Below are 14,707 nucleotides of genomic sequence, written 5' to 3'. Positions count from 1 at the left end.
TAGTCTATCACACACTTCGATATAACTTCGCGAAGGACCAATTTTTCCAGCCCCTTGCTCAATGTACTTGAGACAGTAATCGGCCTGTAGCTTCCACACTCATTTGCGTTTTTTCCTTTCTTCAGGATGTTTGTAACGACTCCGGTACAAAACGATTTGGGGACGGTGGCACTATCTATACACATCTGAAAAAGTAGTTGCATATGCTGGATCAAAAGCGGTGAACCATTGCGCAGATGATTACTACTGACACCGTCAAGACCTGGAGCCTTGTTAACCTTTAACTGGCGAACAGCCCTCAAAACATCATTCACGGATATGAAAAAGTAATATCTCTTTTTCAGCAGTAAATCAAGACGCAATTTAAGCGATTCATCATATTCCTTTTCCAAAGGAGTATCTTTAGACCCGAAGACCTTCGAATAATGTTTTAACCACTGTTCCTCAGGTATCATGGCACATGGCTTGGACTGCACTTTACTATTTTTGAATTTTTTCCACATATTTTGTGGGTCACAGATAGCCTCTTCCGAAGCAGTTTCTGCTTCCTTCACTTTCAGCTCATCCACATATGCTTTGTATTCTCTTTTTGTTTTACGAAAGGGATTGAAGACAGTGCCAGTCCTCGGCTTGCCGGAGTCGCGTCACACAGAATACCACATCTTAGACCTCCATTTGGCATGCTACACGTAAGGATGGTCGCTCCATCCTCTTTTCCTTGTACCTTTCCTAATAACTGCACTAGGTACGGCTGCAGACTCAGCAAGTTTTTGCGCGTGAGTAATTTTAGCGCAGTATGTATCGAGTGCAATCTTGTCATCGCACCCATGGGCAAGAAGCTGGAACGGGACTTTTATTTTGTCCAAAATTTCGTCACACGTCGACTGGTACAGACTAAGGTTAATATTTTTCCACTCGCGTCTCTCTGTATAATCTGGGCTTTTTGATTTCACATCGTGACTAAAAGGAACATTAAACTTAAGACCAAGATGATCACTTGCGGTATGCTCTGAATCCACATGTACAGGCGAGGTAATAGAAAAGTTAGAAAAGACGTGATCAATATTACTTGTGCTTCTTGAATTATGAATGAACGTAAAGTTTTGATCTTTAATATTTGGAGAACAATCAGTCAGAATACATGCCATAAGAACGTCCTGTAACTTTCCTTTTGAGAAGGGGTCACACTGGAAGTCACCGCAGACTAAAAAACGCAAGCTTCCCAGCCTACGGAGTAACCTTCCAATTCGACCGCAAGCCTCGGCATACCGTTTTTCACTATGATCCGTGTTCATGTTTGTTGGTAGGTATACATTGATTAGCGTAAAAGCACTTGGGCCTGAGAACTCGACAGCTATATAGAAATCGCACGACTCAAGTTTACGACAGTCTATGCTCTCGTCAACGAATATTGCAAGTCCACCACTAGGTCGGCCCCTAGCGCTAGAGCGCTTAGCCTCATGAATGTGGCCGGATTTATTAGGAACCGACTTAAAGAGCCCGAAGTTATCGGTAGTTAACAAGTGTTCTTAGACGCAAACAATATTATATGCAAGGCACAAGTTCTTGATGTAGTCTAATTTGGCAGCATTATGGCCGTAAACATTGCGGCAAAGTATAGACAGTTCATTAATTTTCTTGTTTGAGGAGAAACTTTCTGCATAGCTCGTCGGACTGATGGGCACTGTAGACTAAAGCTAGGATGGCTATTATTAGTATCAGGGCACAAAGCGCATTTCACTGTTTGGGAGTCACAAGAGCTTTCTCTACTGTTCTCGTGGGGTCCAGCACATCTGGAGCATCGCATGCTATTGGTACAATCTTTAGCAAGATGATCAAATGACTGACACTTGAAGCATCGCTTGGGAATTTGTCTGAATGGGAGGACTTTGATGTGAGTATAATCAATGAATAACCCATATTTGACTGCTGCATTTCGGGAGTCAGCGTCACTAAAGGTAAGTTTGATTGTCTCAGATTGACCATATCGCTTGGCACTGACTAATTTGGAGTTAACAGAGAGAATATCATCATCTGTTGTGTCAAGGGGCACAAACTTGGCGATCGCGAAGAACTTTTCCTTACGAAAAGAAGCACTTATATCAGGGGAGGACTTGAGGGAGTTGGCGAGAGTAGCTGCCGACTTGGGTCTGTTCATGTACGCAACCAGGCCGGATTTGGTCTGTTGAATATGATCAATGCCTCCATCACTAGCGTGTCTTTTGACAAACTGCTTCTGCTTGGAACAGGAATCTATTTCTGAGGTAGGTACATTGCTGATGAAAACCCGGTGTAAAGATTTTTCGGGCTGAGGGAGACGAGGCCAATCATTCTGAGACAGAAGGATAGATTTACACTGTTCCATAACACTGTCAATCATATCCGTGCATTCGTTAACTTTCACGCACAATGTTGTAAAAGTGTCTTGTGGAATTTTCGGTACTTCAGATAATTTCCAGAGGGTGAAGTGGGTCTTAAATTCGGGGAGTGAGCTCAGTAATTTCACAGTATCATACATATCACTGACTAGGGTTTCCCTCGAAGAGTGACTACGTCTTTCTTTCACATACAGCTCCCCAAAACTATCCGCTATCTCGTTTATTTTTTCGTGGTTTTCACGGATAGCATCTCTCGTAAAAAACTTCACCGCTGTATTCACTGTTGCATCTTTCGTTACGCTGTCTTGATATCGCAGCGCCGTTTCTATAAAGCTCAATACTGGCGCATGAACATAACTGCAGCCAGCCATGTTTACGTCACTACCGTAACTATTCTGCAATCAGTCTTCTAGCAAGCACAAGTCGTTACCCGTAGGGCAGGTTAATAATAATCCAGGAGTGTCTATTTAAAGTGCCCGCGCCGAGCGCTGAATGAATACTGAATACCCAAGTTACTGAAATAACCCAGGAACAAGGGAAGTGTAAGGACCCCCTCACCTATTCCCCGCAATTTACGGGTAATTGAATACCGGCGGGTACAATCCGGCACGTCCGGGGGGTTCATTCCCCTCTTCTGCTTGTTCTGAGAAAAAATCAGCACTTAATGAATGTCACTTAATGAAACTTTCTAAAATTAACCTGCCTCACTCCTTTACTCCACCTTCACTCTCTCCTTCCTCCTTTCCTCTCTTTTCTTTTCTTTTTCTTTCCTCTCCTACAATCCCCTCTCTCCTTACATTCAATTTAAGTCCACAGATTATCAAATATGTGAAATCAATAGATGTTGACCCCTTGATAAACCGTCACACAAGTTTTAATTAAAAACTGGTATTTTGCCAAATACTGCGAGATCTAGCAAGTGGGATTAAAATTCCTACCTTAGACTATCAGGTATGTGAAAATGAAAAATAATCCGATTAGTTTAGATGTTGACACCATGAAAGCTAGTTCAGAAACACTGGTCAATGTTTGTGACTTGTAGCCCCTCTCACAGGGACTTTTGGGGAGTAAGTCATTCCTAAAGACATATTTATTATGGTTTTCGACTATGTGGAACAAAATGGCCATCTCAAAATTTTGATCCGTTGACTTTGGGAAAAAATGAGCGTGGGAGGGGGCCTAGGTTCCCTCCATTTTTTTGGTCACTTAAAAACGGCACTAGAAATTTTTATTTCCGTTAGAATGAGCCCTCTTGCGACATTCTTGAACCACTTGGTCGATACGATAATCCCTGGGGAATGCATCCTTGATTTGTCTTCTGGCAAAAAAACACAAAATTCCACATTTTTGTAGATAGGAGCTTGAAATTTTGCTGTAGGGTTCTCTGATACGCCGAATGCGATGGTGTGATTTTCGTTAAGATTCTATGACCTTTAGGGCAAATTTTTTCAGGCTCGTAACTTTTGATGACAAAGACTAAATTTGATGAAACTTATGTATTTAAAATCAGCATGAAAATCTGAAAATCTGATGTATCTTTTGGAATTAGAATTCTGTTTTTTAGAGTTTCGTTTACTACTGAGCCGGGTCGCTCCTTACTACAGTTCGTTACCACGAACTGTTTGATATGTGGCTCAAGGTTTTTTTTTACGGATTTGTGAGTTCAAGTTCAGGTGTTTTTTTTTTTGTTTTGTTTTTCAAAGGTTTGCGGTTCAAGGATTTTTTTTATCAAATACATGGTTCGAGTATTTTTTTTCTTTTACTTTGTTTTGCATAGCGCTCGATGAAGATACACTTTTTTGAATCAAATGTTTGGTTCAAAATTTTCTGTTCTCTGCTTTGTACAAAGTTCAATGAAGATACCCTTTTTTGAATCAACTGTTTGGTTCAAATATTTTTTCACTTTATTTTGCACAAATCTCGATATACTTTTTTGAATCAAATGTGTGGTTCAAAATGCTTGATGTAGATATGCCTCTTTGAATTAAATGAGTGATTCAAAATCGAATGTGTGGTTTAAAATGTTTTGCACTCTGTTTTGAACAAATTTCAATGAGGATATGCTTCTTTGAAGTAAATATCAAGTGTTTTTTACTTTTTTTTGCAGAAAGCTCGATGAAGATACGCTTTTTTGAGTTAAATGTGTGGTACAAAATGTATTGCACTATGTTGTGTACAAAGTTCAATGAAGATACGCTTCTTTGAATTAAATGTTTGGTTCAAATATTTGTTACTTTGTTTTGTACAAAGCTCAATGAAGATACGTTTCTTTGAATCAAATGTGTGGTTCAAAATATTTTCTACTCTGTTTTATATAAATCTTGATGAAGATACTTTTCTTTGAATAAACTGTTTCGGTCAATTTTTTCTTACTCTGTTTTTCCCAAAGCTCGGTGGAGGTCCGTTTCTTTGAATCCAATGTTTGATACGAATGTGTGTACTCTGTTTTCCTGAAAGGTCGATGGGTGATGGTTTTTTTTACTCTATTATATTCAAAGCTCGATAGAGATACTTGTCTTTGAATCAATTGTGTGGTTCAAAGTGTTTTGTACTCTGTTTTTGACAAAGCTCCATAAAACTACCAGTTCTGATCTAGCATCCGACCTGTGAACACCTCAAGTTTAACTTTCTGACTGTTTGCCTCTTGGTGTAAAAAATTACAAGGAATAGTTTTTCGCTAAGCAAAAACTAGTCTATCCTGAATGGAGACTGAGAGTATTTTTCAACTCATTGAAAAGTATGTAAAAATTGATGCAGCTAATTAGACGGATAGAGGGTTGTGTCCTGATTGTTCCTCAAAGAATACTTCAATCTTACAGGTAAATTGTTGAATTCACCTGTTCTACCTTCCCCTCGTACACCCTTCTCCTAATTCAAGAGAAAGGATGTTTACTATCCCCAAAGAACTTAATAATGAATCACTGTTGCCCCTCATGTCACAGAAGATTCCATCTTCTCAATGTGTCCGTCATAAAGAGGCAGTTTCCTCTCGGGAAACCTCCAGCAAGACTAAAAATAACATTAATTTTTTGTTGACCCTTCTTCCATTGTTTGTACCCCCGTAAAAACTTGCTCCCCTGCTCACGTAAGGCATCAGTTCAGACCAAACCTTTTTCCAGTCTTCCAAACGATGAATCAATGCATCAGAATGCCCTTATTAGAGATTTTGGGTGTCAAAAAGAATTTCGCTTTATGAAACCTGACTTCCTCACCCCGGATTTCTCATTGTTGGAACTAAAAACAGGATAAAAGAGGCTTTAAAACAAATTTTGAAAATTATTTCTCACCCCCTGTCTACAGTACAATGTAATGATACTCCTCCCCAACTGGATATTCTTAACCCTCCTTTGTTTCTACTCAGTCAGACGAAGGCAAATCCAAAAAACAATTACACCAATCAAATAGAGGTCAAAAATAAAGAAAATAATGCTAGTGACCGGATCTGTCAGGTTAAAAATTTTGAAGATTCATCAACTATTCATAAGCTGGCTAATCCCTTTGACCTTGTGTCATGTCTGAGCGATTATATTTCTACTAATCAGTGTAGTGACCTTGTTAATCCTATTCCAGAAATCCAATTTTTTTTTTGAAGAAAATGAAGGGAATAACCTGGCGAATAAGAAACTCACTTTGTCTCACATAGGTAAATGTGCAAACATGATTTTGGCTGGTTCGTGCAAAATAGGAGATGACTTTACTTTTGGACACGATCGTGCTTCAGGCAAGCGTGACACGATCGTGCCTTTTGGAGCTTTTGGACTTTTGGACACGATCGTGCTTCATACAAAAAATAATCATAGTAGCAGTCCTAAAGAAGATTGCAAGTTTTTCAAGCATGGGAATTGCAAACTTGACTAAAAGTAAACCCATAATCATACAGTTATAACAGCTGCTCCCAACCTCAAGAAAGGAAATCACCGTATGAACCCTGACCTTACCAAAGATGATATTTCCTTGAACATTGGTAAACAATTCTTAAGTGGTAATTGTAGAGTTAGTCGTTGCAATATTTTGCTTTTACGTGGATTCTACCTATTAAGCAAATGCAGTATGCTTGTGTGCAATTTTAAGCATATTAGTATTTTTACCGTTTTTTCCAGTAATCGCTGTTTTGGTTGCACTGAAGCTCATGTCAAGATTCCCCCTTCTTTTATCTACCCCTAGGAAGAACAATGCGCATGTCTGTAAAAGATAAAAATTGTGAGAGTCACTCCTCTCATTTTAGCCGTCCTTTTTTAAGTAAACACCAACCAAGCAAAAATTACTCATCAAAGTTCGTTGAGCACAGGAGAAGCCTCAACAATGAAGAAACCCTACCCGATTACCAACTCCCCCCTCTTTTAAGCAACTCCCGTCCTTAACACCTGAACTCTCTTTAGTAACCGTTTTACTTTCCCAAAGTTCCTTGTTACGGACGCCGAACGCCTGGATCTTGACCAGTTGATCGAACAAGGGCCCCTATGCACAAAATTGATGTAATTACCGCAACAGAGGTCCATGACTTACTGACTATTAATAACCACTCCTAATTCATGAAAAAGTGTCCTCATGACAATTCCCTAGATAAAGAGGGAGGTGGTATATAATTATTTGTAGGTAATTATCTTTTCCTTAATTCATTCTCCCAACGTTTCAGATTATGATGAAATCGTTTGGGTATTTTACAGCCTTGCTAATCTTTTCACAGCTTGTATGAAAACCATTGAAAGTGGGGGAGATAAAAGACTAGATAAAGAGGACTAGTATGATAAAGAACGATGAAGAATGATAAAGACTAGGTAATCTGACTAGATAAAGAGGGATTTGGTATAAATGCCTAGTAGTGCTGACTTTGTTCTTTTGCAAATTCTCGAACCTTGGTGTTCTTTTAGAAGGCGATGCTAATGGCCTAAAGTAGACTTCTCTCTAGCTTTAATTATGCTTTTTCTGTTGCTGAATTCTCTTATTGCCCAATTTCCAATTATAGCCAGTAGGGATTTGGATCTTGGATAACTAATTTAACTGACTGACTCTCAGCGGGAGCATTGACATTAATGTTAAGGTCTCTTACTTCCAAAATTTTATCAGACAAAATGCATAGATTTCTTCCCTGAGAAAAAAGTAAAAACAGGGTCTATTGACAAACCATATATTACTAGCCAATTGAAAAAGCTTATTAGAATTAAAATGAATCTACATAATGAAATGTAGATTCATAATAAATGAAAATTACATAAAATGAAAACATCCAAAGCAAACTCTGCGTAAGCACACAAAAAGAAATTCGTAAATCTGCTTCTTTATATTACAAATGTAAAGTCAAAGATTTGTTTTATAGTAAGCCAAAACAATGGTATAATGGAATAAAAAATAAATATGGAAAAACACATAATAATATAGATTTTTGTTTCCAATAAGAGGTTTCAGTTATATCCAATGATCCCTTTTGACACTCTTTATGATCTGTTCTTTCTCAATTTCCTCTTTTTTTTTCACCCTCAGATGCGGAGACAAAAATTTAAGAACTTTAAAAAGTTCATTACGTGTCCACTAGACATCCTGATTGTACTAATTAAACCTATGCTGAAAATCTTTCAGAGCCTTTGTCCTTACTTTTTAAAGAAATTGCCTCTAGTGGTAAGTTCCTAAATTGTTAAAAATTAAGTTTCATTGCTCCCGTAAAAAAATAAGGTATCAAGCAAGATTTTGAAGGTGTTTGTCCCAGTACCTCCATTTTTTTCCGAGTTATATGAAAGCTATTTAGATGAATGGTTGAAAGTGAGGATAATCCCAAATGTTGACAAAAAATGATTTGGAAACTTACGCTCTACATCTACCACCCACTATCTTGTTCACCTCATGGACACAATATCTAGCACACTTGAAAAAACGAATACCTGGCTCAATGTTATTGCAGTGGACTTGCAAAAATTTTGATTTAATCCACCTCAATATATTGGTAGATTTCTGTCCAATGACTTTCGAGTTGACCCCTATTTAATTAGAATGATTGCGTCTTTCCTTTCCAATAGAACTCAAATCGTCAAATACCAGAATGTATATTCTGTCCTCCTCCCAATCTGTAATGGCATGCCCCAGGGACCCCTCTTTGGCCCAATTTTATTTCTTACAACGATAAACATACTTGGTGTCGATATCCCAAATAGGTTAAAATTTGTTGATGATCTAACTGTCTTAGAGAAATGTTTCAAATATTTGAAAAGTAGCCCAATGGACATCTAGGAATCAATATTAGACGAAGCTGTTTCTAATGATATGAGAGTCAACCCCTTAAAGTCAACGGTTTCATTATTAATTTCTTCGAAACTCCCCCTTTTTTCTCCTGCCTAACCCCCCTGAATGTCTGTCACCACTGTGATATTACTGGGTGTTACAATCTCATGCGACTTAAAATGGGATTGCTATATTAATGATATTTTAAAACATGCATTGCTGCATTTCCCTCTTTAAACTCCATACGAAATTTAAATGTCCCAAATCTCATTGTTTGAGGATTTTTCTTCTCAATTTTACAACCAATTCTCAATTATACCTGTCCTGTTTGGCCTCCTGGAATCTCCGTTAAATTGTCGGAAAGAATAGAGGCATTTCAAAAAATTGCCTACGAATTATCTTTAATAACGGTAAAGTGCCTTATATTTCGCTTTTTCAGAGAGCCAATCTAGTTACCCTTAATGAAAAAAGAGTAAAAATTTTCAAAAGAGTAAGTTCTTTTCCCAACCCTCAGAAAGCTAACCTTTTTCCTAGTCTATATTCATCCCTTAGACCCCGCCTCTGGTGTTCTGCTTCAAAAAAATCCCCCTCCTTGCCTAACAAAAATTTCCACTGAAGAGCTACTTTCATTCCTTACATGGTTGACATATTCAATCAGTTACCCCCTCCTCTTATCTCCCTTTTCACTTTATATTTTTGGTGTTCATTTTGCAATTGTCGATTTTTCTATTTTGTGGTCGTATAGCTAAATTGTTTTTGTTCAAATTATTTTATTCCCTTTTTAATTTTACGAGTTTTTCTTTTTGTTTCAACATTTTGGTGATTTCGCATTGATATTTTAATTTTTGAGTTTTAATTGTTTAATTATTTTTGAAATGTTTACTTATTCGACATTGACCCTTTTATAACTTTGTTGTTGTTGTTTGTTTTCGGTTTTCTTTGTTTTATTGACGCTAAAATAAAAATTTGGCCCATTTGGGCTTGTGATAGCCGTTTTTCAGCAATATGTTATACGTTTTTTGAATTAAATGTATGGTTTAAAATGTTTTGCACTCTGTTTTGCCTAAGGCTCGATGAAGATACGTTTCTTTGAATCGAAGGTATAATTCAAAATATTTTGTACTCTGTTTTATGCAAAGCTCGATGAAGATACGTTTCTTTGAATCAAATATGTAGTTCAAAATGTTTTGTTTTCTGTTTTGCATAAAGATCGATGAAGATATATTTCTTTGAATCGAATATGTGGTTCAAAACGTTTTGTGTTCTGTTTTATACAAATTTCAATGAATATATGCTTCTTTAAATCAAATATGTGGTTCAAGGTATTTTTTACGGATTTGTGGGTTCAAGGTCAGGTGTTTTTCATCCTACCAGTTCTCATCTAGCATCAATAGCATCTCTCTCATCTAGCATGTTTTGTACAAAGCTCAATAACGATACTTTTCTTTGAATCAGATGGGAGGAACAAACCAGCAAACAGCCGGTCAGACACACAGGCACGGAGAGGGGAGACAAATACACCCACTAACACACAGAGTCAGACGTCAGAACCAACAAAGACAGACACAGAGACAAAAAAGCACTCGCTCAGAAACACAGGCACAGAAGGAGTAAGAAAGAAAAAAACTCCACAAACACAAAGAGTTGCACGCACAAACACGCAAGGAGAAACAAGGAAAGCCCCGCTCAGACACACAGACAAAGAGAGTGAGATACACAAAAACACACACAAGCACACAGATTCAAAGCAAAAAACACACAAACCCGCTCAAACTCATAGGCACAAAAAGGGAGAGAGACAAGTAAACACCCGGTGAGACAGAGAGAGAGAGAGAGACGAGAGAGAGAGAGAGAGAGAGAGAGAGAGAGAGAGACAAACACACAGAATCAGACATAGAAACACACACAAAAACACAGTAGCTTGCAAACACCCGCTCAGATACACAGAACACAGTGAGAGAGACAAGAAAACAGCCAGTCAAACACACGGGCACAGAGAAAAAGACATAAAAACACAAAGGCAAAAAAAAAAGCAAACACATAAAAACACACAGAGTTAGACACACAAACTCACAAAGACAAACAGAGAGACGTGTAATCAGAGTACAAAACATTTTGAACCAAAAATTTGATTCAAAGAAGCGTATCTTCATCGAGTTTTGGGCAAACAGAGTACAAACAGTTTTGAACCATACATTTGATTCAAAGAAACATATCTTCATCTAGCTTTGGGCAAAAGAGTGTACAAACATTTTGAACCACACAGTTTACTCAAAGAAACATATCTTCATCGAGCTTTGGGTAAAACAGGGTGCAAAACATTTTGAACCACATATCTAACAGTTCGTGGTAACGAACTGTAGCAAGAAGCGACCCGGCTCAATAGTAAACGAAACTCTAAAAAACGAAATTTTGATGCTAAAATATACATCAAAGAATCAAATTTTCATGATGATTTTAAATATATAAGTTTCGTCAAATTTAGTCTTTGTCATAAAAAGTTACGAGCCTGAAAAATTTGCCTTATTTTAGAAAATAGGGGAAAACACCCTTCTAAAAGTCACAGAATCTTAACGAAAATCACACCATCGCATTCGGCGTATCAGAGAACCCAATAGCAAAATTTTCAAGCTCCTTTCTAAAAAAATGTGGAATTTCGTATTTTTTGGCGGAAGACAAATCACGGGTGCGTGTTTAATTGCTTTTTTTTCTTTTCCCCAGGGGTCATCGTATCGACCAAGTGGTCCTATAGAATGTCGCAAGAGGGCTCATTCTAACGGAAATGAAAAGTTATAGTGCCCTTTTTAAGTGACCGAAAAAATTGGAGGGCACCTAGGCCCCCTTCCACGCTCATTTTTTCTCCAAAGTCAACAGATCAAAATTTTTAGATAGCCATTTTGTTCCGCATAGTCAAAAACCATAATAACTATGTCTTTGGGAATGACTATACCCCCTCGGAGGGGGCTATGTGGGAGGATCTTTCCTTGGAGAAATATGTCATGGGGGAACAGAAATTCAATGAAAAGGACGCAGGATTTTCTAAAATTACTATAAAAAAAAACAATGAAAAAATAGACATGGAAAAGTTTTTTCAATTGAAAGTAAAGAGTAGCATTGAAACTTAAAACGAACAGAGATTATTACGCATATGAGGGGTTCTAAAAATACTTTAGCATAAAGAGCGAGGTATTTAGGAGGAGATAAGTACCTCGCTCTTTTTGCTAAATTATTTTTAGTAATTTCAACTATTTATTCTACGGCCTTTCTGATTCAGGGGTCATTCTTAAAGAATTGGGACAAAACTTACGATTTAGTGTAAAGAACGAGGTATTAACGAGGGTACGAACCCCCTCATATACATAATAAAAATTAAAGAATATAAAAGTTTGTTACGTAAGTTAATTCTTAAGTTACGTATATTTTTTTACTAATAAAAAAATTAGTTAAAAATTAAAATTTATAGGTGCCTTTTTATGTAACCGAAAAATTGCATGGCAACTAGGCCTCCTTCCCCATCCCTTATTTCTCAAAATCGTCTGATCAAAACTAAGAGAAAGCCATTTAGCCAAAAAAGGAATTAATATGCAAATTTCATTTTAATAATTTATGTGTGGAGAGCCAAAATCAAACATGCATTAATTCAAAAACGTTCAGAAATTACATAAAAAAAACTAGTTTTTTTAACTGAAAGTAAGGAGCGACATTAAAACTTAAAACGAACAGAAATTACTCCGTATATGGAATGAGTTGTCCCCACCGCAATCCCTCGCTCTTTACGCTAAAGTTTGACTCTTTGCCACAATTCTGCTGTCTAAAACAATTAAAAGCTTAAGCGTAAAGAGCGAGGGATTGCGGGAGGGACAACCCATTTCATATATGGAGTAATTTCTGTTCGTTTTAAGTTTTAATGTCGCTTCTTACTTTCAGTTAAAAAAACTAGTTTTTTTATGTAATTTGGTTGAAAGTTGCGTACCTTCATTGAGCTTTGGGAAAAACTGACTAAAAAAAAAGTTTAAACCACAAATTTGATTCAAATAAACTTACCTTCATCGAGCTTTGGGCAAAAGAGACTACAAAAAATTTTGATCTGCACATTTGATTCTGAGTCTAAGAAATTCCAAAGAGTCCAAAAAATCCCAAAATTTCTAAGTTATAGAAAAAAAAGAAGGGGGAAAAATCTGGGGGGAGAGGCATTGAGGCTCATGGATTTGGGACAAAGCTGACCTTAAGTTTTCTCTAGAAAATGCAATAAAAATTGATTCATAGAGGAAAACAAAATTATCTGGTTTACTTTACCCAAGTGGGTGTCGTAGTATCAATTTCATTCAACCCTAAAGAACATATATATATATATATATATATATATATATATATATATATATATATATATATATATATATATATATATATATATATATATATATATATATATATATATGTATATATAATTTTCATGATATTACTGAATATTGAGTTTTATAGTGACTGATAATTCCTCTTATTCAGCGAAGGTTGAATTAATGAGATGCTGGTTGGATTATGTTAATGATGTATCTCTTGTACCATGCTCATGATAGTAGGTCATTGCTCTAATTTTTTGCTTATTCGGTTATTCTAATGAGATAAGACAGGCCTTGATAAGGCCATACTACTGTTCCACCCCCTGAACTGGTACTTTTGAAACAGCTAATTTTGAAACAGCTGTTCACAAAATGTTCAAACCTTTTCAGATATATCCTTTGACAAAGTGAAGCAAGTCTATTTTCTCATGTCACTTCTGCTTATCTGCCATTTCACACTAAAGAGAAACCGAAAAAAAGATTCCAGAGAATTCCTAAGAAACAGCTTCAAAATCTTCCTAAAAACAGCATCAAAAGCTTATCAATCATTTGTTGTTGTTTTTTCTTTTTACCTTGGGTTCTAGAAAACGACTAAAATAAATGCTTAGTAAGGCGTGGCAGTGGATGACAAAATTTGGTTCAACTTGTAATTACCCAAAGTAAATGGCCAAAGAAGCTCAAAATTTTCTTTTTAAATCATATATATATATATATATATATATATATATATATATATATATATATATATATATATATATATATATATATATATATATATATATATATATATATATATATATATATATATATATATATATATATATATATATATATATATATATATATATATATATATATATATATATATATATATATATATATATATATATATATATATATATATATATATATATATATATATATGTATAGCCAGGAGTTAAAAAAAATCGCATATCATTGAGATTGTTCTTAATAACAATTTCTACCTTTTTCATTGGAAAAAAATAGATTAGAAAGAATAGAAGTGGAAGGTTGAAAAATTCAATAAAATATGAAAATAGGGGAAAACAATCCCGTAATGCTTAAGATTTTACGCTTTTCAAATAGTTCGTGGTAACGAAGTATAGTAAGGAGCGACCCGGCTCAATAGTAAACGAAACTCTTAAAAACGGAAGTTTGATACTAATAGATACATCAAAAGAATTGGATTTTTATGCTGATTTTAAATATGTAAGTTTAATCAAATTTAATCTTACTCATCAAAAGGTAAGAGCCTAAGAAAATTTGCCTTGTTTGGGAGATAGTAAAAACTCCCCTTGAAAGTCACAATATCATAACGAAAATCACACCATCGCATTCAGCGTATTAGAGAACCCTAGTGTAGAAGTTTCAAGTTTTCTACAAAAATGTGGAACTTGGTTTTATTTTGCCAGAAGACCGATCACGGGTGCGTGTTTATTTGTTTGTTTGTGGTTTTTTCCCCAGGGACGATCGTATCGACCAAGTGTTCCTAGAATGTCGCGAGAGGGCTTTTTCTAACGGAAATTAAAAGTTCCAGTGCCCTTTTTGAGTAACCCAAAAATTGGAGGGCACATAGGCCCACGCCTATGTACAATGTCATTTTTCCCCGAAATAATCGGATCAAAATTTTGAGGTAGCTATTTTGTTCAGGATAGTCGAAAACATAATAACTATGTCTTTGGGGCTGAATTATTGCACCACAGTCCCCGGGGGAGGGACTGCAAGTTACAAACTTTGACCAGCGTTTACATACAG

General features: G+C 36.1%; 1 protein-coding gene across 4 annotated transcripts in view; it reads right to left on the bottom strand.

The window, feature by feature from the left end:
* Window positions 1–14,707, bottom strand: part of LOC136030619 (G protein-activated inward rectifier potassium channel 4-like) — a 92,125-nt gene that overhangs the window by 61,144 nt on the left and 16,274 nt on the right. Inside the window, exon 1 of one of the 4 annotated variants that reach the window (XM_065709708.1) lies at window positions 13,314–13,494. The exons of the other annotated variants lie outside the window; for them this stretch is intronic. The gene's annotated coding sequence lies outside the window, so the exon portion shown is untranslated. Of the gene's footprint in view, window positions 1–13,313; window positions 13,495–14,707 lie in introns of those variants that run through there. 4 annotated transcript variants of the gene reach the window in all.

Source organism: Artemia franciscana, chromosome 1 (assembly GCF_032884065.1).
Source record: "Artemia franciscana chromosome 1, ASM3288406v1, whole genome shotgun sequence".
In the NCBI taxonomy this organism is placed as follows: Eukaryota; Metazoa; Arthropoda; class Branchiopoda; order Anostraca; family Artemiidae; genus Artemia; species Artemia franciscana.
The sequence above is the reverse complement of the archived record's forward strand: the minus strand, read 5'-3'. Positions and strand labels throughout refer to the sequence as shown.